Source organism: Phascolarctos cinereus, unplaced genomic scaffold (assembly GCF_003287225.1).
Source record: "Phascolarctos cinereus isolate Bilbo 61053 unplaced genomic scaffold, phaCin_HiC Scaffold_7;HRSCAF=346, whole genome shotgun sequence".
In the NCBI taxonomy this organism is placed as follows: domain Eukaryota; kingdom Metazoa; phylum Chordata; class Mammalia; order Diprotodontia; family Phascolarctidae; genus Phascolarctos; species Phascolarctos cinereus.
Genome location: NW_027556180.1, coordinates 175,712,336 through 175,735,806, shown reverse-complemented (window position 1 = coordinate 175,735,806; position 23,471 = coordinate 175,712,336). Strand labels below are relative to the sequence as shown.

The 23,471-nt window shown below is 37.4% G+C and overlaps 1 protein-coding gene across 3 annotated transcripts in view; it reads right to left on the bottom strand.

Annotated features, from left to right (window-relative positions):
- ST6GAL2 (ST6 beta-galactoside alpha-2,6-sialyltransferase 2) overlaps positions 1-19,013 on the bottom strand; it is a 203,149-nt gene extending 184,136 nt beyond the window's left edge. For 2 of the 3 annotated variants that reach the window (XM_078147363.1, XM_020987933.2), the window contains exon 1: positions 18,711-19,013. The gene's annotated coding sequence lies outside the window, so the exon portion shown is untranslated. Of the gene's footprint in view, positions 1-12,471; positions 13,905-18,710 lie in introns of those variants that run through there. The other variant, XM_078147364.1, reaches the window with a different exon arrangement.
- Positions 19,014-23,471: the final 4,458 nt, after the last annotated feature.

Sequence of the window (23,471 nt, the reverse complement as noted above, 5' to 3'; positions counted from 1 at the left end):
GAATAACCCCACAGCCCCTCAGAGTTACTCCTATAACCCTGAAAGGGAGATGTAGCTAGCCTTTTAGGGAGCCAATATGTCAGTGCAAATGGGACTTGGGAAAAGTATTCTCTTAGTCTATAAATGTTATTTTTGGATGGCAGAGCTATTATATGATACTTGTTTAGGGGTTCTAGGGAAAGACCTTCCTTCAAAATCAATGAGTTCTCTACATGGCTGGTCTGCTCCAAAATACTTGAAATTTTGCCATTTATAGACTCATTCCTTTGGGGGGTAAAGATGCATTATTTCTTTGGGACATAGGTTCTAAAAATTTTTGTGTAATGAATCCCTTTGGCAATCTGGGTACTCCTCAGAGTTTAAATGTTTAAAAATTATTAAAGAAAATGCTAAATTTCAGTTAGAGATTATTGTAAATAACAATGCAATATTTTTCCTGTCCAAGTTCACAAGCCCCCTGAAATCTATCCATGTACTCCCTTGGGACAGTCCATAGACCCTAGGTTAAGAGGCCCTTATACCCTTTTCCAGAAGGTCTTTTGTCCAAATTAAAATACTCCATATTAAGCCATTGTTGTCAATTAATATATTAATGTGAATTCATTTTTTTCAAAATGTTATCTAAAAGGCCAGCCTACCAAGGATAGAACATGCAGAAATTAAACTCTACACAGTTAAGTTTTGATCAGGATCTGAATGAAAAAATAGGTCTAAATTATGTCTGCTACTCAGAGAAATAATGTCTTGGTGGGCACAACAATTCCTTAACAGAAATTGGGTACACTAACCATCAAAAAAGGAACTTGGGGACAAAGGGACTAACAGCGTTACAGAGAGGATCATTACAGAACCTAGGTCATTACAGAAACCTGGGTCTGGGCAGAGAGATTGTGGCAAAGACGAACTTTGATGAGTATATAATGTTTCCCAGACCCTCATGGTTCTAATTCTTGAGGTTATGGATTAGTAGACTGACGATCAAAGAGGCTACTCTGTTTCTGTAAACTACACTCATGAGATCATAGGATTTGAAGTAGAAAGGACCTTAGCTCTCATCTAGTTTAACTCTCTCATTTTACAGATGAGGAAACTGAGACCCAAAGAAATTTAGTGTCCCAACTAATAAGTAGTAGAGACCTTGATACTAAATCTGTTACTCTTTCTACTAGACAATGCTGCTTCTCCACCTAAATTCTTAAACTTTAGTTACTATCTCCTTGGAAAGAATATTTTTTCACTTTTATTATGTAATGAATCTTCATTCAGAAGGTATTACAATGGTTTTTCAGTTGCTATAGGAATCTCCCTGAAGTACTGACAGCAGAAATATTTAACTTTCCTCTTTGTGACATTACTAGATGACTCCAGAACCCCCTCCCACATTCATGGGACCCAGGAGCACTTCACCACCTCCTCCTACTTACTGTCAGTGAGTCAGTGCTTAGGTTTTTGTTCCATTCTACTCTCACAGGATCCTGCTCAAGTAGGCTGAGTTCAGATGTTAGAGGAAAGGCACTTTTATTCTTTCTAATCTGAGAAAGAAGAAACTCCATCTGCCCAATCTGAAGATCAAAGGGGTTACTCTGCTTCTGTGATCATAGGCACATGTGATCATAGGATTTAGAGGTAGAAAGGATAGAGTTCATTTAGTCTATCTCAATTTGCAGATGAGGAAACTGCAACTGAGATATAGTGATACAACTAATAAGTAGAGAACCTAAGACTTGAACCCAAAGTACCTGAATCCAAATTTGTTGTTCTTTATACTATACCATTCATGCTTTTCAACCTAAATTCTTATACTTTATCTTCTCTATTAGAAGAATTTTCTTTTATTTTTAGTATGTAATAAGTCCCTTATTCAAAAACTAGTGAGTGAAGATGAATGCTTTTAAGACTTGAGACTGGGGCAACTAGTCCACTTCACCTTTCTGTAATAGCTAACCTATTACCATATTAGCTTAATAGCATATCTATGACTCTTCAAGGCTTGCAAAATGCTTTTGATATGTTATTTCATTTGATTATCTTTATTTACAGAGAAAGAAACTGAGGCACATAGAGGTTACTTGCCCAACATCATACTGGGAGTAAGCAGAGCAGTAAGTCAGCACTCTTTCCCAGGGCAGGAGTGGGAAAGTTTCCCACCAAGCTGACTCCTGAAGAGAACATAGCAACTGTACCAGGTAGGGTAAGGGGTGATGGAGCCTGAACAAGGCTGGGAGCCAGGGGAAATCAGAGTACAAGGACAAATATGTATGCTACAGATATAAGAAAACCATCAAGTATGAATATTAGAAATCCCTAGTCTTGAAATAGGAGAGCTTCCTGTAAACGTATGTGAGTCCTCACAGCCCACTCCCCTCAACACCAATAAATCCAAATGCAATTGACAGATCTATTAATTCTCCTTGCAACTCTTTGAAGACTATCAAGAATACTACTGCCACTTTCCAGAAGTATAAGAATGCATCATCAAGTAACAGGTTCCATAGAAAATCGGCAAATTTTACTTGATGCCTGCGGGGACAGTGAAATGAGGTGTGTGGAAGGTAGACTAATTAATACAATTTGCAACTAGCACCACAGTAATTTACAAACAAATTATACCTTTCTTTCTGGGGGCAATGATCAGCCACAGTCTTGTAGAAGGTAAAATTTTCTTTTTCTTTAATCAATAAAGGGGTATTATATGGAATTGATTGCATAGAAACAACATTACAGCTATTATGGCTGTTGTATATCCTCTCAAGTTAAGGCACAAGCTGCAAAAAGTTACTATGGGTATGTGAATGGTAGTAATTTTCTACATTATTGTTTTTGGAAAGAAAGCCCATAAAATCACTTTATGTTTATGTGTCTTCTCCCAGAGAAGGTGGGTTCTTGCAGAATTTATGACTGGATAAATGTAGAGAACAGTATGGTTCCTCTTCTTTTCACTAATCTAAAAAATGAACTTTGATTCAGTAATGTCAACAAATAGAATTGTCAGACTAATTGGCTTGTTTATCATTGGCATGATATTAATGAGTTCAAGTTCAAGGCTTAATCTTGGCATTGTCTATTTAGCTTTGCTTTGCTTTATTACCATAGAATGTGATCCTAACAACAATCAGGCAAGATCAAGAATATGTGACCTATGAGGGTGACCATGCAATGTATAGCTACTACAGAAACAAAATAACTCTAAGAGGATGTCTTACTGATAACAATTTGGCAGTGTGTTATTAAGGACAACAAGCCATTCTGTAAATAGACATTCTTAACCTTTTTGTGTGTGTCATGTACCCTTTTTGGTACACTGCTAAAGCCTCTGGACCTTTCTTAGAATAATGTTTTTAAATGCATGAAATAAAATTCATAGAATTGCAAAGGAAAACAATGATATTGAAATATAGTTATCAAAATATTAAACCAAGTTCAGGGATCTGAGATTAGGAACTCTTGCTCTAGGAGAAAATTATTTAGAGGATATGAGCTACATGGCGAAATGTACTATCCATCTCCAGATAGAGAAGCGATGAATTCAGAGTGCAGATTAAAACATTTTTTTAAACATGTGAAATGGGTATTTGCACTTAGTTTTGTTTTTCTTGCTTTTTCAATGGTTAGGGGAAGGGCAGGTGGGAGAGAAAGAATTCAGAACTGAAGAGAAAATACAATTGAATTCAAAGCATATGAGCAAACTGCTTTTAAAGGAAAAATTAAACACAATCAACAAATCTACAAAAATCTCCAAATCACAAATAAAAAGATAAGTTAACACTAAAACAGTTCTGAGGTTTCACTTCACAGCCATGAAATTGGCAGAAATGATATAAGATGGTTCTATCTTCTAAGACACTCAAGTTTGTAAGGGTTACAATAAAATAGGCACGTATACATTATTGCTGTATTAGTTGGTGGAACTAGAAATTGGTCTAGTTGTTCTGGGGGAAAAAATGGAATCTTTCAAGAAAAGTCACTAAACTATTCATATAATTTAACCTCATGGTCCTATTTTTGTTGATATACTTTAAGGCATAGTTATAACTAGGTTAAGTGAACATTGTTTTAGTTCAGGATACCAGCAGTCTTTTAACTTTTTTGCCTCCTTCCAGGGATGGGAATCATCAAGTGTGCATTGGGAGTGTGAGCCAGTCCAATCGGGGAACAGTTCACCCTTCATCTTGTTGCAAACTGAACACAACCAGGGTTACCTCATTTCACCACTGTGTGTGGGAACTGTCAATCTTCTCATTCAGAATATCTGGTGTTTTAAAATTGTATCTTATTCTGGTCTCCCTGACCACTCTCCCCCTTTTCTGGTCAGTATATTAATAAGTTTACGAGTAGCCAGTATAAAGTGGCCGTGGCAGGAATAAGACTGCACAGGAGAACCTAGAAATCACCACAAACCATCCCAGAGGTCAAAGAAACATAGTTTACAAATTGTATCATACATTAACTAAAAATCACACCCTGGTAATATGTGTTGAGTGGAAAGAAGCCATTTAGGCTTCGCTATCAGGGCCTTTTGGTTCTATGATATGTAAATCTCAGATAAGCTCAAGCCATCTGCAGTAAGACCAGTAGAATACCAAATGGTGCTGACAGCTCTGAGATGATGTGGATCTGTTAACTTCAAAGTGATAAGACTGAGATGATTTGGATATGCTCATGAACTAACCTCAAGCTGCCATAGTTAAAAGTCCACCTCTCCCTTCCAAACTCTATTAAAATGAGAAATCAAACTCCCGCCCCCAAGTCCTCTTTCATCTCCATTGGGTCTGCTCAACCCAATGCTCCCAACCGTAATCCATGGTTACATGAGTGATGTTCTCTACCTCTCCCCTTCCTCAGCCTCTTCCTGCACTGTCTTCCTTCCTTCACCACACCGTCTCCTGTCCCCACTCTCTACCTCTGTACCTCTTTTCACCTACACCCTCTGTGCCTTATTAAAGAGTAATTATAGTTTCATTTCCTGTTGCCATCAGGTCTTTCCTAGTGAGTACCCAAAGAACTAGTTACGCCTTCCCTCATTTCATAATTTTGTAAATTAATTATCAATTCATCTGGGGTTGCTACCTACTTTTAGGAGACTTTTTTTCAGTGGACCATTCGACTTTTATTTTATTTTTTGATTAGAAACTTAATAAACACAAGATAAAACAAGCCTTGTTATAGACATGGTAGGAGAGAAAAAGAAAAATATAGAAGAAATTATAAATCTATTATAAGCAGCTTGCTTTTCATTTTAAGTATATAATAAATTCAACTTATAACTTCCAAAACTATTCTGCTTGTCTATTATTCTTTCTATTGTGCATGCATAATAACACAAGTTATAACTTGTTTTTCTTTTTTAAATACAAAAAAATTCATCAATTTGTGACTCTGGAAGCTGTTCTGCTTACCTATGATTCTTTTTGGCCATTCTAGACTTCTCTTCTATGTATTTAAAAATACTTGAATGATTCTCTTTTCTACCTTTTGATAGTCATCAACAAACATGGATTTTTTTTAAAGAGAGGATTGTATATGAAACTGTGATTCTATCATGTACAATTATTTTTTAAGGATACATGAGACCTGATACTGTACTTTTGGCCTGCATTTGTCTTCTTCTGATTATCCTTCTACTCTCACCTAACTACTTTCATATGTTTCATTGATGTTCTTTTTTTTTTTAACATCATTACCACTACCTCCTCTCTTTCATAATCCTCCTTCTTCCCCTGATAAAAACTATCCTTTGTAATAAATAGTCAAGCAAAACAAATTTGTATTGTACTGGTTGATTGTGTTTGAAAGCATGTATGTCTGGGAAGCTAGATGGCACAGTGGATAGAGCACCGGCCCTGGATTCAGGAGGATCTGAGTTCAAATCCAGTCTCAGACACATAATAACACTTACTAGCTGTGTGACCCTGGGCAAGTCACTTAACCCCATTGCCTAGCTAAAAAAAAAAAAGCATGTATGTCAGCCTATCATCTCTCTTCCAAGAGGTGGGAAGTACTCTTCATCATCAGTCTTTTGGAATCATTATTGGTCATTGCATTGATCATAGTTCTTAAGTATTTTTATTATTAGTCTTCCTAATGTTGTAGTTAGTGCATGGATTGTTTTCCTCCCTTTCTTCATGTCAGTCTTTCAGAGAGGTGGAGGACTACTATGGCAGAAAGTTGTATGAATTTCATCACTGTACTGGGTATTGTTGATTTTTTTGTGGTTATAAGGGTAAATTCAATTTTGAGGTAGGAAGGATATAGTTGGTATTTTTTGCTATTTCTCTGCTAAGTTTCTTTTGTAGGATAGAAAAAATGGTAAATTGTTTATTACGTTTTTGTGTGATGGTCAGTTTTTTTTCATCATTATTTACCTGCAAGTCTGTAAGAGCTAATGTACTACCAGGCAGTTTGATTGATACTTCTTCATCTATGGTGTCCTGTTGCATATACATTTACAACCTAATATACCTATAATCCCACTGACAATAATAGTCTGTCACAGAGAGGGTCGTGTCTTTTTGTCTTATTTTTTAAGCAGCATTATCACCTGCTGGGACTTTGGGTCATGTCTGTTGAATCATTCCCACTGCCTGATGTGTGCCCTCCTTGGTGCAGATAAGAAATAATGACCTGGAGAACAACCCCATTTAGCTGAATATTCCTCTTCACTTCTGTTTATTAACTGATGAGGGCTCATGTTATGGGAGGACATAGCAAGTATACTGCTAGAAATGCTGCCTCACAGGTTTTTGGTGCTGCCTCACAGGTTTTCATTCATTCCCTGTAATCTTCGTGAAAGAGAGCTGGACATTGAAAGGGCTCTAACATAGGCCATATGCAAGTTGATGAGGTTTTTCACCTCACCCCCAAGTTTTTCTTTTGTGTGTGTATGGGGTCAAGGAGGGTTGGCCCCATGATCTAAATATTTATAAGGTGCTTTTTACTGTAGGACACGGTAGAATCATGATATATAGGTGTAAAATAGGATGAAAACTACATTTTCTCCTTTAACCTTTCTTCCATGAAGGCTGTCTTAGTCTTTTAGTCTTGGAATAATGGTCCTTGTGGAAGGGTTTGATTTCTTTTCAAGGATATCATTTATTTGGAATTAAAGTGTTCTGAAAAACCTGGCTATGAATGTAGAAAATTTGATTTCCAGGAGAGTGCCTTATTCAATTTGGTGAGCATATCTGGATGTGAGTCTTTTGACTAAATGTCCCTTTGAAGGATGACGGCGTGCTCACCTGGTCCATTTTGGACTTGGTGTAGCTGGGTTAGAGATGAATTAGTTGACTTTGCTGTGGGAGGACTTTGCTATGTATTAAGTCTATTGCAAAGGGGGTCATTTACAGAGTTGGTCCCTTTTCAACTTTCTCCATGTTTTCCTATCAAGGAGAGCTAGTAGCAGATCTAACTATAAAGCTAAGTTCAGGTTCTAACACGGATGACCTATGGAGGTAACAAACTGCAGGTAAGTGGAAAACCTGTGTGAAGGTACATCACAGCCCCTCCTGTCACACACATACCTGCCATACACACACATGTAAGGATTCCAAATGTGGGGTAATCTTTTGATAACAGCTTCAGTTTTTTTTTTCCTACCAAGAAGCAGCATTCTAGTATGAACAGACAGCATGGCACAATTAAAGGAACAGTGTGACTCTGGAGTCAGAAGAACTAGGTTCAAATCCTGCCTCTCATATTGTACTGTGTGACCTCAGATGAATCACTTAGCATCCCTGGGCTTCATTTTCCTCATCTGCAAAATGAGAGGATGGGATTACATGGTTTCTGAGGTTCCTTCAGCCTCAAGATTTATAATCCTATGACCACTGGATAGGAGGCCAAGAGACCCAGATTCCATTTTCTGTTTTGTACTAACTAATGTGATTCTCTGGAGGTCGTTTAACTAAGAGAGTTTTAGTAGCAGCCAAACAAAAAAAACTCCTCAAACCTATTATGATCTTGGATCACATCCAGCAGCAAGATGAGACTCCCACCGTACTCCATCCTCACTGAAATTCATCTGAAGCAATGTTTTCCATTTTGGATACCACAGTTTAAGAAGGACATCTACAAGACGGAAAACTTTCCAGAGAAGAGTGATGAGTATTGTAAAAGAATTTGAGTCCAAGTCATGGTTAAAAGAAATGGAGAAGAGAAGAGTTAGGGGGAACTTCATGGCTGCCTTCAAGTATTTGAAGCTCTATGTGGAAGAGGGATTAAAATGATTATGTTTGGCCCCAAAAGCAGAACCAAGAGCAAAAGGTGGAAGTTACAAAGAGGTCAATGTTGGGTGAATGTAGGTTTTTAAAATATACTTTTAAAATATATTTTGAAAATATACAGCTAGGTACTACAGTGGAGAGAGCACTGGCCCTGAAGTCAGGAGGACCTGAATTCAATCAGGCCTCAGATCAAACACTTGACATTTGCTAGCTGTGTGACCTTGGGCAAGTCACTTAACCCCAATTGCCTAAAAAATAAAATAAAATAAAATAAAATAAAATAAATATACTTTTCTAACCAGTAGAGCTGTATAAAAGTAATACTTTTCTAACCAGTAGAGCTGTATAAAAGTAAATGGGCTGCCTAGAGAGGTCGTGAGGTCCTCCTCTTTGGAAGTCTTCACTTAGAGGCTGATCAAACAGAGATGATCATTTATTGGGTATATTATAGTGGGCATTCCTTTTGCATATGGGTTGAACCAGATGGCTACTGAAATACCTTTTCAATTTTTTGGATCCTGTGATTCTGTGAAGGTAGAGAAAGCAACATGTGAAACTTTCTCTTTAATGTAACAGCAAGGAAGAAATGTTTAGAAAGGTGGAAGTGACAGTAACCTTGAGAGAAAGTGACTGTGTTAGCATATTCCTAATAGAGAAGGAATGGAGCACTTGGCATAAAATGAACACTGGTTTTTAGAAAAGGAGTTTTTTTTTAAATCAGAGAAAAATAGGTATAATCTCATGGGCAAACTCTCAAAACGAGAACATGGCTGAAGAGGCAAAGGAGGTTCTAAAGTATGCTATTTCTTATTATATAATAAAAAATGATACCCGCAAGGAAGAAAAGGGGGAGGTAGATAAAGAAATAAATACAACAGCATGAGATGTTCTCTAATGAGCTCAGATTCATTTTATTATATCAAAATGTATTAATTTTTGTTTTAAACTTAATGAATACCAAACAAACTGAACATTTCTGCATATGTAGTAGAAAGAAAAAGAAGATTGTATATGAAACAGTGGATCTCTATTATGTATGGCTTACTTTTCTTTGTAACTATATAATAAATTCAATCTGTAGCATTAAAAGCTGTCATGCTTTTATGTGATTCTTTTGGGCCTTCCTATTCTTCTCTTCTGTGCAATGCACAGAAGGCAGCTGGCAGTGCAGTGGATAGAGCTTTGGGCCTGGAGTCGGTAGGACCTGAGGTCAAATCTGGCTAGTTGTGTGACTTTGGGCAATACATGGAAACTTCTGTGTTTCTCAGTTTCTTCATCTATAAAACGGGGATAACTATAGCATCTACATCATGGGGTTGTTGTGAAGATTAAACAAGATATTTGTCATGGAAAGAATACTTTTGTATTTTTATATACAAAGAATACTTTGTATTCTTCTTTTTGTAGTCAGAGAACCTCAGTTCAACTTACTCTGTGTGTGGCCTTGGGCAAGTCACTTCATATTTCTATGCTTCATTTTTTCTATCTGTAAAATCAGAGGCTTATATCAGATGACTTCTAAGGTCCCTTCCTGTTTTAGCTTTATTATCCCAGCATTACTTCAGAATGAAGTAACTTCTCTATGAAAGTGAAGTGTTAAAAATGAAAATAAAATGAAGAGATAAAATAGAGATAATTCATCCTACTTCATGATACTGTAAATAACAAGACGAGTAAGGTCAATGGAATAATTAAACAGGTTTGCAACTTCTGTACCCTAAACCTAGGGTTTTCATGTGAATTTTTTCACATGCATTCTATACACAATATTGACAACTTATGGTATATCAAAGCTTAGAAATCTTTTTTACATGTGCAATGATGTAAAACATTTCCGTATTAGCCATTTTATACAAGAAGACTCAAATAGAAGAAAAATAATGAAACAAAGAAAATGAAAAATAGCATGCTTCAGTCTGTTTTCAAGCAATATCAGTTCTTTCTCTGGAGGCAGATAGTATGCTTTATCATTAGTCCTTTGGGATTGTCTTGGATCATTGTATTGCTGAAAATAGCTAAGTCATTCACAGTTCTTCATCATACAATATTGCTATTACTGTATACAATGTTCTCCTGGTTCTGTTCACTTCACTATGCATTAATTCATATGATTCTTTCCAGGATTTTCTGAAATCATCCTGCTTGTCATTTCTTATATTACAATAATATTCCATTACAGTCATCTACCACAAAAGTTTACAAATCTTTTTAGCATTTGGTTGTCTTGACCAATATGCTCAAGTGCCTCTGGTAGTCTCAGGGAAAGGATGCTTAACAGTTTTTGGAAGAGGTTCTACTTTCGCTTCTCTGAAGTGAAGCTTTGGACAAGAGAACCTAGATTTAAAGCTGGAAGACACCTTACAGATCAATGTGTGCAATTCCTTAATTTTACAGATGAGGAAACTGAGCCCCAGAATGGACTTGTTCAGAGTCACATAGCTAATAATTGCTTGAGCTGGGATTTGAACTGCAGTATTGACAATATAAGCAGGGCTAATATCATAAGTGAAAGGATAGTATTGGAAAAGGGAAAGTAGGAAAGTAGAGCCTCTGTTTCCAGGAGAGAGAGAGAGAGATGATGATGATGATAATGATGGTGATGATGATGATGATGCTGATGCTGATGGTGATGGTGATGATGATGATGATGTCTAACAGCTACAAAGACTCATCATCTCTATCTAGATATTTTTATTAGCCGAGATGGGGCTGTGGATAGCTTTCAGTCAGATGCAATATTTAGGTGTGGGTCAAAGGAAAAAAAATGTAGAGAGAATTAAAGGGAGAGGTAGAAAGACTGAGAAGCTTCACTATTGCAAAGAGAATAGCAAAACAATTGGAGGAATGATGGAGGGATAAAATAAAAAGTAAAGTATATGTGGTAAGTGTTACCAAGAATTGTCTCCATGTGCCTTAGTAACATCTGTGATGTAGGTTGTTTCTTCTTGCTATAGAAGCAAACTTTTAGATGGGTGTCTGCAAAATGATTTAAAAGGGAATCTGATAATAGTACAAGTTTATTTTCCTTTATACAAGAAAGCTGTTTTTGAAAATTATGCATATGTATGTATACATTTATATATGTATTTTTGTAAATCAATCATATTTTAAGTGCATTAGGGTAGTTAGCTATTTAAAGCAATACTGTTATGAATCCTGATATAAAAGAGATCTTCTTTTAGCCAGAAGGGGGTGTTGCTGGTCATTTGCCTGATCCTATTCAATATAAAGGTCTAGCTAATGAAGGTCTCATGCACCCCACAGCAATTATGCATCGTATACACGACCAGAGAGCACTCTTGGGAAAATGTCATGCTCTTTATGGTTCACAGAGGTTACTACCTCTTTTCCTTACCTCTTTCTCCATTACAGATGTCTGCACTCTTCTCATTAGTCTATGGGTATGGTGTGGATTTAGCCAATTACTTTTATGACATATGGTGTACCCACCCAGCAGTAAAACTCTGCCTTCATTTCTTCCCTATTGCATTTCAATAGAGTCATTCATATTAGTATGCTTTAATGGAGTAAATCATACATCCCTGGATTAACTGGATAAAATTCTTTACTTATAACTATAGAAGCAAAAGGAATAATCAAAATATATAAACATTGGGTGCTTGTGATCCTCCTAGTCCAGCAGTCCACCCCTCATGCCCCTGTTTAGTCTATAGTCAAGTGAACCCAGGAATTTAAGGAGACGGACAGTACTTGGATTCAGCCTCTCTCCTTGTTTGGAGACAACATCCAAAAGAATCCAGGAACAACATTTGAGTACTTAGATTCAAACTTCCTCACTAGGCTACTCCCCATAGGGATCTTGTAGGCATGCTCTTGTAGGCATCCACAGGGTCAGTGTCCAGAGAGAGGCCTCAGGACTTGTGCCATCTCCCACCTGTTTTTCCTATCCTCAAAACATATCTTACACATATCTCCTTTTCTTGACTCACACAAACACCATCCTAGTACAAGTCCTCATCACCTCTTGCCTTGACTGTTGCAATCGCTTTCTCATTGGTTTCCCCACCTCAAGTATTTGTCTCCTCCAAGCCATCCTCCACTCAACTGCCAAAATGGTGTTCCTAAAGCAGACCATGTCATCCATTCCTGATTCTCAGACCACCAATTGACACTCTCCATTGGCTCCCTATTATCTCTAGGATCAAATGAAAACAACTGCTTGATATTTAAAGCCCTTCACAACATGCCCCTTCCCTACCTTTATTCTTATGTTCTACTGCCCTCTACTTACTCTATGGTCTGGTTACACCGGTCTGCTTGCCGTTCCTCAGATACAACATTCTATCTCCCAATTTAATGCTTTCGCTTTGGCTGTTGCTCATGCCTGGAATGTTTTCCCTCCTCATTTATACTGTTTTCTCTGGCTTCCTTCAAAACGTAGCTCAAATCTTGCCTTTTTTAGGAGGCTTTTCCTGTACTCTCTCACTTAGTGCCTCGGCTCTGAGATGACTCCATCATTCTATATATATCTTGCATATATGTGATTATTTACATATGGTCTGTCCCATTAGCATATTCATTCAACCAGCCAAGTGAGCAAATGTGCCAGACAGTGTGCTAAGTTTTGGGAAAATATGAAAGACCAAAAGCGTCTTTTTTGCTCAGAGAGTTCACATTCTAAAGAGGTGTGAAACATGCAAACAGCCATGTACATACAAGATATATGCAGGGCAAATTGGAGGCAATCTCAAGGAGAAAGCTAGAAGTGGAAACCATATCTTGCCAATGGAAGATTTGAGCAGAGTGTGAGCTCTTTGAGGACAGGCATCCTGTTTTTGCCTTTCTTTTTATCCTGGGCACTTAGTACAGTGCCCTGGCCCATAATAAGTACTTAGTAAATTGGTCTACTGGCTGACCACTCTACTGAAGGCAGAGACCTCTGATCTGGTTCTCTAACTGCATCTTGGAAAACCAGTCTCATTAGCTAGACTGGATAACTCCTTATAGCATTCTTATGAGTAATGGAGTGAGGGAAAGAAGTTTAAGAGCAAGCTAGGATTCCTTTCAACCCTTTGAACAACTCAGGCCTGTCTTGGTTACTCCAGCTGCAGGGTCTTTCAAAGCTTGCTCAATCCACCTTCCTCCTCCTGCTCCCTCTCTTCCATTAGTTTACTACCATAGTAGATTCTTACTCTATTGGACATGGCAGGGAGGAAAGTCAGGAATAAGAAAGCAGAGGGAGAAGGTGTGTTACGCTCTCACAAAACAAATTATTCTCGTCTTTTGATCTCTTTTTTAATCCAGGTTTTTAATATATTAGATTTGCTTATAATTTGTTTCTCTAAATCAAAGGCACAAGTATTGAATCTATTCTCTCATGGAGTTCAAAAACAAACATATAAAATGCTTTCTCTAAGAGAGGCCTCCTGTTTGGTGTCTAGTACTACTGTTAGCAGAACAAAAGGCCATCCTATCTTTAGTTCCACTTGGCCTTCTAAACAGTAATTTCACAATACCATCATTATCTTCTAAAATTTTTTACATGAGATTATGGTAATGTTATTGTTCTTCAAATCGAACATCTGGGGACATTTTCAAGCCAGATGGAAGATGGTTCCTTGATGAATATGGCACCTAGGGCAAAACTCTGAATTTTGTTCTTCCAGGATTCATTTCATCCTGTGAATCTTCATTCTATTTTAATGCTACTGTTTGTTTAACTTCTTTATTTTTAATTGGGTAATAAAAAACACAACATAGGAGAAAGAGAAAGTTCAAAAAGGCTTTTTTAAATTGATGAGTTGACTAACTTTGTGATCAATTTACACTGTCTTCCTCACTATAGGTGAAGATCATGCTAGCCATTATAGTTCAATGAGAGAAAGAAATGAATAGGCTCAATACTTCAAGGAGCCTTCTATACCTAATGTACCTAAGGCATTCTGTCATAATAGGATTATCTTTGTGTAATCATTTATGGTTTTGTACTTTCCATATTTCTCATCCTCTCAACTACTATATTCTCTGTGAACCTGCATCACCTAGAATAGTTGAGGGTGGATAAAATACTCAAAGAAACAGAATACATATTGGTGAATCTCTCTAATATGATTAAAGCTATTATTCTTTTATAGGAATTATTGACATGTAAAGGCCATTCTAAATATAATTTCTTCCCATCACCTCTTTCAAGTAAAAAGTTTGGAGGCAAAAGTCTTGTCAGCAGCCTCAGACAAAGTACAGTTCCAGAGTGAGAAATGTTACAAGCACATTTACAATAATATTCACACCTAGGAATTGTTAGAGGACTTTTTTCCTCCTGAAGATAATATCTCAGTAAACTCTCATAGAGAAATTCAGGAGATAAAACTATATGTCCTGAAGATCAAAGGCATTGTTTTTAATTGGGCCCACATGAAAATTAGAAAACTCAACTGATTACAGAACATAAAGGGTACAATTGTATAGCATACTTTCTGGGACTTTACAAACAGGAGTTTCCAGAATATAAAGAGATGTCAGAAGCATAGGTGACTGACACATGCTAAATTCAGATAAAAAGTTGTCTTGGAGCTGTTGACCAAAGAGAGATTTTAATTGGCTTCTTTTTTGTTTGTTTGTTTGTTTGTTTTCCATACAAACTAGATCTCAATTATTACATTAATTCATTTATTTAACAAGGAATTATCAATCATTAAGCCCCTGCTCTGTAATAGGCATTGTGCTAGGTACTGAGGATAGATAAAAAGACAAAAATGACACAGTCTTTACCCTTAAGGAGCTTACATTCTTTCTGCACTGTTATAGGCAGCTATGTATTGGGCACAGTGGAGAAAATACCAAGCTTGAAGTCAGGAAGATTCATTTTCCTGAGTTCAAATTAGACAAGTCATTTAACCCTGTTTGCCTCAGTTTCTTCATCTGTAAAATTAGCTGGAGAAGGAAATGGCAAACTAGTCTCCATGCCAAGGAAACCCCAAATGAGGTCACAAAAGTTCAGATACAACTGAAAATGATTGAACAACAACAAATGTCTTCAGTATTGCATTGGGTGCTGTGGGAGACACAGGAAAAAAAAATATGGCAGCTTCCTTAAGCTACAACAACAACAACAAGAGTGAGAATTTATATAGCATGTTAAGGTTTTCAAAGCCCTTTGCAATTTTTGCAACATTTGCAAACAAATATTAAGTCATTTTTATCTTTACTACCCTAGAAGGTAGGTGTTATTATTATCCCCATTTTATAGATGAGGAAACTGAGATTTGGAATGGTTATGGTATAGTTGGATGGTAACACTTATATGTGTAAGAAATTAATTGGAAATATAAGACCACAGTACAAAAGATTTTCCATAGAAGTATTTAATTAATTGGTGCATTAGTGCTACAGAGATTTTCATAGGGTTTTCTAACTAGAAGGGATCTCTATTCCATAGCTTCTTAACTTTTTTTGCATCATGGACCCCCTTGATAGTCTAGCAAAGTCTGTGGACCCCTTCTTTCAATAATTTTTTAAATGCATAAAATAAAATACATAAGAGGGGGCAGCTAGGTGGCACAATGGATAGAGCACTGGCCCTGAAGTCAGGAGTACCTGAGTTCAAATCTGGCCTCAGACCAAACACTTGACACTTACTAGCTGTGTGACCCTGGGCAAGTCACTTAACCCCAACTGCCTAAAAAAAAAGATTATTAAGGAGACCAATTGGGTTGAAATAATAAATATATTATATACATATACATATACATGTATATATACTGTATATAGTATGTATGTACGTATATAGAGATAGAAATACATAGTTTTTTTAAAGCTCTCAGACATTGGGTTAAGAACCTCTGAGTTGATTGGCTAATAAGACAAAAAAAGAAAAATGTTGGATGTTGGAGGAGATATGAGTAAACTGGGACGTTAATGGATTGTTGTTGGAGTTGTGAACTGATCCAACCATTCTGGAGAGCAATTTCGAAATATGCCCAAAGGGCTATAAAACTATGCATTACTCTTTGATCCAGCAATGCCATTGCTAGGTCTATATCCCAAATATATCCAAAAATGGGGAAAAGGACTCTTTTGTACAAAAAATATTTATAGTAGCTCTTTTTGTGGTGGCTAAGCATTGGAAATTGAGGGGATGCCAATGAATTGGGGAATGGCTTAACAAGCTGTGGCATATGATTGTAATGGAATATGACTGTGGTATAAGAAATGACAAGCAGGATGATTTCAGAAAAAAACCTGAAAAGACTTGCATGAACTGATGCATAGTGAAGTGAACAGAACCAGGAGAACATTGTATATAATAACAGTAATATTGTATGACGAAGAACTGTGAATGACTTAGCTATTCTCAGCAATGCAATGCTCCAACATGATCCAAAGGGACTAATAACAAAACATACTATCTATCTCTAGAGAAAGAATTGATATCTTTTAATGTTAATTGAAGCATGCTATTTTTCAGTTTATTTCTTTCATTTTTTCTTTTATTTAAATCTTCTTATACAAAAATGATTAATATGAAAATGTTTTACATGATTGCGCACATATACCATCTCAGGGAGGGGAGAGAGAGGGAGGGAAGGATAGAATTTGGAACTCAAAACTTTAAATAAAATTTTTTTTTAAATAAAGAACCACTGAGCTAATTCCATCTTCTCAATTTACAGATAAAGAATTTGTAGATAAAGCTTAGAAAAGTTAAATTGCTTCTCCAAGATCACAGTTAGTAACAAGGTCAAGACACATACCTAGATCTTTTGACTCACTTTCTAATGTCCTCTTCACCACAAATACTAAATATGACCTAAGAGTTGCAAGTCTGATTGAGTCTGTGTAGTCAGAGTTAAGGAGGACAGTCTTGATAAATAGAAAAAAAAGAATAAAACTAGTATCTCTTGGTCCTAGAAGGCAGAAGCAGAAAAGGGCTGTCTGTGGATAAAGACATGAGAAATTCTGAGAAAGTATGCCTATCTTAAACATATGTCCCATAGGCCATTCTTTCATGGAAAAGCAAAATGGAGAAAAATAATTGTTTTATTCCAATTTATGCCAATACACATACCACCCCCTGAGGGATGGAGGCAAACATTAACAGAGAGCAGATGGTTTGAAATATGAAGGGGCCAAAACTGTAGTCAAAACAATAGCAACACCTTTCTCCTTTGGTTTTTTAATCCCAGAGATCTAAACTTAAAAGCAATAGATATTAGTCAAAATTAAAAGAATTAAAAATACTTACTGAGGTCAAAGATAAGTGCTATGATCAACAGAGAGATAACACTAGAATGAAGAAATTGAGAAAGGTTTCCTGTAGAAGACAGGATTTTAGCTGGGACTTGAAGGAAGCCAGGAGACAGAGAGAGACAGGGAGAGCACTTGAGGCATGGGGGACAGCAACCTCTCTCTCTCTTTCTCTCTCTCTCTCTCTCTCTCTCTCTCTCTCTCTCTCTCTCTCTCTCTCTCTCTCTCTCTCCCTCCCCCTTCAATTTAACAAACATTTAAGTCCCTACTATGTGCCAGTCATGGTGCCAGGGTTTTTTAGGGAAAAAAAACCAGCTCCTGTTCTTGAAGAATATAAATTTATAGATTACAATAATGTTCATTTTCTATGGAACTGTTAACCTGATGTAACCTGTGCTACTCCAAAGTTTAGCAAACTCCATTCAGGCTGCAAAATAGCCATTTGAAACCACCCATTGAATTAGAGCTCAAAATGCAAAAGAAGCAGCTGGTATAGTAGAAGGAGCACTGGACCAGGAGCCATAAAACCTGGATCATTTACTAACTGTGTGATTTTGGGCATGTCCCTTTGTCTCTGGAGGCCTCAGTTTCCTCATCTGTAAAATGAGAGTCAGAGTTGAGTAATGACTAGGTGATTTTCCAGCTCTTGAATTCTAGGATTCCAAAGTCCACTGGAACACTTTACAAAAATTATCTTTTGTTTTTTAAATAGGTCCCTATTTTTTCAACACCTGACTGAAGTAATTTAAAGAAATAGAAATAAAGTTCCTTTTTAGCAGTGACCATGAGTAGGATGGGGCCTCCCTCCCTGCCATAAAATAGCTGAGCTATAAATCTCTGCAAAGTAGCATTTGGTTTAAGCCTTGCAGTAACTCAATTTTAACTGCTTCGTCATAAACAAGATTCCACAGTACATAAGGGGCTCCAGTGTTTCGTTACTTTATTAGTAAATCTTGGTAGAATCTTTAGAATATTCTGGCAGACCTCCTATCTTTGCATGTGACTCTTGCCCCTGCCTCTACCTCTAACTCTATGGAATTATGTATATGGAGGTTCACTATTGTCCCCCCAACTCCTATCTCTTTCCACAGATGTGCTAATTAACTTGCTTTAGATACTCAAGGCTAAATTGCAACTGTTTTCTTTGGTGTCATTCCAAGTTATTTATAGGGAGAAATTTTCACAGTTACTTGATGTAAGATGCAATTTATGGGTAACTGAGTACATTAGGAATATCACTATGCAGATTTTCAAAGCACACAGTAGCATGCATTATGCTCTTACCCTGTGTGACAGCAATCCAGTCAAAGGAACTTGCCCAGATACTGGTTGTTATGTCTGCCAGCTGATGGTTAGACAGGAGGTCAGACTGAATCAATTAGCACAGCTTCCCATCTGGTGCCTGAATTCATTTTGTTCAGTTGCTGGAGATGGAGAGTATACAGATGACAGTCACTGTAACAAGGACATGGTAAAAGGGTATACTGTATTTATGAGACCTTATCACTAGAAGATGACTTTGTTAATTGTACTGCTCTCTCTCTATTTATATGCTTGCCTAGGAAGACTATTGCATAACTCATATTTCCTAATAATGCAAATTAACAGATACTGAAATTAGATATAGAAAGAGGAGCTTAAAAAAAAGATAGATTGTAAAAAACCCATCCTTCTTATCAAAGTTAGATAATTTCGTTCATTCATTCATTTACTCTTTTAATTCAACAAAGATTTAGCAAGTGCTTATCATTCCTTATTCTGGCCAAAGTGAGGAATCATAGGATATTTAAAGCTGATGAAGAACCTAAGACATCACTTAGTCATATCTAATCATTTTATGTAGACTAGCTAGGCACTGCAGTGGATAGAACGCCAGGCCAAGAGTCAGGAAGACATCTTCCTGAGTTCAAATCTGGCCTAAGACACTTATTGCCTAGCTGTGTGAACCTGGACAAGTCACTTAACCCTGTTTGCCTCAGTTTTCTCATCTATAAAATGAACCAGAGAAGGAAATGGCAAACCACTCCAGTATCTTTGCCCAGAAAATTCCAACTGGAGTCATGAAAAGGTGGACAAGGCTGAAACTAAACAACAATCATTTTCCCCATGGAGAAATTGAGGGGTCGGGAAGTAAAGCCTTAACTGAGGTGACAGCTAATTAGTGGGACTGACAGAACTAGAATCAAAATCCTAGCCTAATGTTCTTTGCACTATATATTATTGTCTCTACAGTAGAAGTTAGAATCAAGTTAAGTAACTGGATAATTCAGGCCAAAATGGTTTTACTGCTGCAGTGAATGCTCTTTCTGTCCCTTGAACTCTTAGAAGACAGTATTTATTTGTTTTTTATTGTTTGCTACTTCTTATTCCCTGACTCCAGTTTAATTCACCAAGCATTTGTCCAGGGTTGGCATTGTTACTGTGCTAGAAACAGATGGTACAAAGGCAAAAATCTGAACAAATTCTTCCTCTTAAGTAGTTTACGTTCTCTTTGAAGGGAAACAACATAAACTTAAATAAATACAAATTATTATACTGAGTAATTTCAAGGGGGATGTTATGGAGCATGAGATAATTGCAAAATGAAGTGATTCATTCCCAACTTTATGCCCAGAATTTCTTTACTTTTTTCTTTCACATGTGGATGAGAACAATTTGTTCTAACGTCCACAAAGATGGCTGAAGCAGCACAGCACTTACAATGTGGTCAGACATTGAAGATGTTAAGGTCATCCGCTGCATCCTGGGCCATTGCTAGTCATTTTGACTTTTTATCTTGCCATTGGACTTTGATAACTCTGGAACAGAAAGGGAGGCTGACGACTTTGTGTAACTTTGCAAGTCAAGACATCACCCCATCGTGTCACTGGCCCTCTTTGAAAACAAAGGATGAACAACAACTTTTTCCCCCAACTTCCTTATTGCCCTTGAGAAATCTCTGCCAGTAGAGCCCCTCTTTAATGACTTGTGACTGCTTACACAGAACACTATGTTAGGAGGTCCCAGCAATGCTCCCCTAACTATGCAATCCTGATTTATTTTCCTCTGCTCACTGCCCCCTACCCTTTCCAGCTACCCTCTAATGTGTTTCCCTTTCCATTAGGGTTTTGAACTGTCTTGCTTGTTCGTCTTTGTATCTGAGCTTATCACAGTACCTTGCACATAGTAAGATCTTAAAAAAATTACCTGTTTACCTGCCTCTCTTCTCTCTGTCTCACTTCTCTCTGTTTTTGCCTCTCTGTCCCTGTCTCTCTCCTTCAGAATTATTGGTACAGGGGGCATTCCAGGACACAATGGGAAAATTGGTAAATATCTATCTAGATTTTTCCAAAATTTATTAAGCTTAGTACCTTATACATGGGCGACTGTAATCCCTCACAAAGAATGATTTCATATCTCATCTAAATGTGCCCTTTTTAGGCTCAGCATAGTGTAAAGCACATAGCAAGCACTTAATAAAATGCTTATTGCATGAATGACTAATGGACATTAAATAATTTTTCTTATGGTAAATGATAAATGCATATTGAATAAATATTTTATACTAGTGGTTCAAAATTTTTTCATCAATATGCTTCTTAGAGGTTTCTTGAGATCAAGCATTTCTTGGTAATACTCTCCATCCAAAAAGAAAAAAAAAGCTAAAGGCTCAGTGTGGTATAATGATGAACACAATTGATTTCCAAAGAATTGACTTGATCACTGATGTGGAGTTCCCAGTTTTGGGAACACTGAAGTGATAAGTGTTGAAATCAGGTTTGGGAGAGCAGCTTGGGTGTGAAAGATTTCACTTAGACTTCCCCTGTAGCCTTGGGAGCTTTATTTAACATGTAAGCAACATGGGTGTCATTAGCAAGAAAGATAATTTATACCCCAATATTTGGGGGAGTTATGCTTATATAGAGGTGTCAGAATGATGATGTAGTTTTATGGTGCTTAAAGGTAAGGACAGGATAAGGAAGAAAGGGACAAAGGGACGAGGAAGAAAAAAAACATTTTGGTCTTAGAAGATAAGGAGAAATTTTGTGGTATTTCAAGATAAAGGGGAATAGGATTTTAGGTGCCCTCAAGCTCAGGCGGGACTTCACAAAGTACTGGAAAAGCAACCTTTGATATTCTTTTTAACCCTTAGGGTGCTGTTTTGTATCCACATCAATAAGAAAGAAAAGTTAAATCCCACTGGGCTTGAAGGAGTGATAAGGAGTGAAGCTGGAGAGGTATTCTCCTCTTCCTCCATAAATGGAAAAGGAATCATCAGTGCCGAGAGGCAGAAAGGATAATTTGAAAGACTTTGGTGGTTTCTGGCAAAAGTTATAATTAGAATAATTTGTAGTATTACATACCAGTTAGCAAGGATAACTATTCGCAATTATCATGGGCTTGTGATGTAAAGAATAGCCCATTAGATGCTAAAGGTGAAACATCCTCAGATGTGTTTGTATTCAATCACCATTTAGTGTAGATGGCATAAAAATAGTATTTTAAAATTTATAAACTGCTTTTAAATTCCCTCTGTTTGGATTTGTTAAACAACCCCATATCATTAGTCTTATTTTACAAATAAGGAAACTGAGGTCCAGAGAGCCAAATGTCTTGGCCAAGGTTACCCAGCAGTGTCTGGAAGTTAAGATGCTGGGATTCAAATTCAGGTTTTACAGGACCAAATACATTGTGTCTTGGTTGTGAATTAATACGGATGGGATGATTGTGAAATTTTAGTGATGTGGGTGGTCAGAAGCATAGATCTAGGGCTCAAAAAAAATCAATGACTATCTAGTTCTAAACCCTTTATTTAACACTTGAGGAAATGGGGACTCTAAGTTTCTTATGTAACATAACTCAAGTAGTGACAGTGGTATGTTTTGAACTCAGGTTCTCTGAGGTTCTTTTCACTGTACAACACCTTTCCTTCAGTTATTCAGGCTTCATTTTTTTTCTCTTTGGAAACAAGCATGGGGAAGCTTGAATACTGAAAGTATTAGTAGCCCTATGTCTGAATTTCAGGGGACTCTCTCTGCTGCTTCTGAAGGGGAAGCAAGTTTTTAATCAGACACATTCTAAGGAAGGAAAGGTGGGCAGCTAGGTCATGAAGTGGGTAGAATGCTAGGCCTGGAGTCAGGAATACTCGTCTTCCTGAATTCAAATCTGGCCTCAGACACTTAGCCCTGTTTGCCTCAGTTTCTCTGAGGTAGAAAAAGAAATGGTCAATCACTCTGAAGAGGTCTAGGGGTTTTGGGGTGCTGGGATCCCAAGATCGCGGTACCGGGCCCTGCCTGAATGAATTCAACTCAACTCTTCTTCAGCCAGAGGAAAAGTTTATTAGTGATAAAACATATAGGCCGGGTGACGCCCGTAAAGACGAGCAGGCACGAGAGGTTCTCAGCCTTGTGGGCCTGAGGTTCTCAGCCGGGTGATGCCCATAAAGATGAGCGGGCATGAGAGGTTCTCAGCCTTTTGAGCGTGAGATTCTCAGCATCTGAATGAGGGCCAAGGTGGATCTTAAATACTAAAGTAACTTTGGGTGGCCAGAGAAGGGGGTTGGGTAAAGGGTGTAGGTAACAATTCTAATTGAGGAGGTCTGCGAGATTGAATAGACAATGGGAATAGATAATGGAGGAACAGGAAGGCAGAAGTTTGAAAGGCATCTGCACAAAATCAAGGTGGGGCTAGGACTTTCAAAAGGAGATAAAGGAAGGCCTTTCTGGGGCCTATAGACAAGAGCCAGATGCTATTCAGGGCAAGGGTTGAAGGTTCATCTGAATAAGATCTAAAGGTAAGCTAGGGCTTTCAAGGGAGATGAGGGTCTGGGGCCTGTGAGTCAGATTCCCTTTGGGGCAAAGGGTGAAGATCTTGGCTTGGGCCCTGCCCTCATCAACTCCAGTATCTTTGTGAAGAAAACCCCAAATAGTGTCACAAAGAGTCAGACACAATTGAAAGCACTGAACAACAAAAAGGAAGGAAGGAGCCATTGACATCAGGAAGTAACTGGTAAAAAGTTGAAAGAATGTTGTCCCAGTACCTGACTTTGGATTCTCATTCTGATAA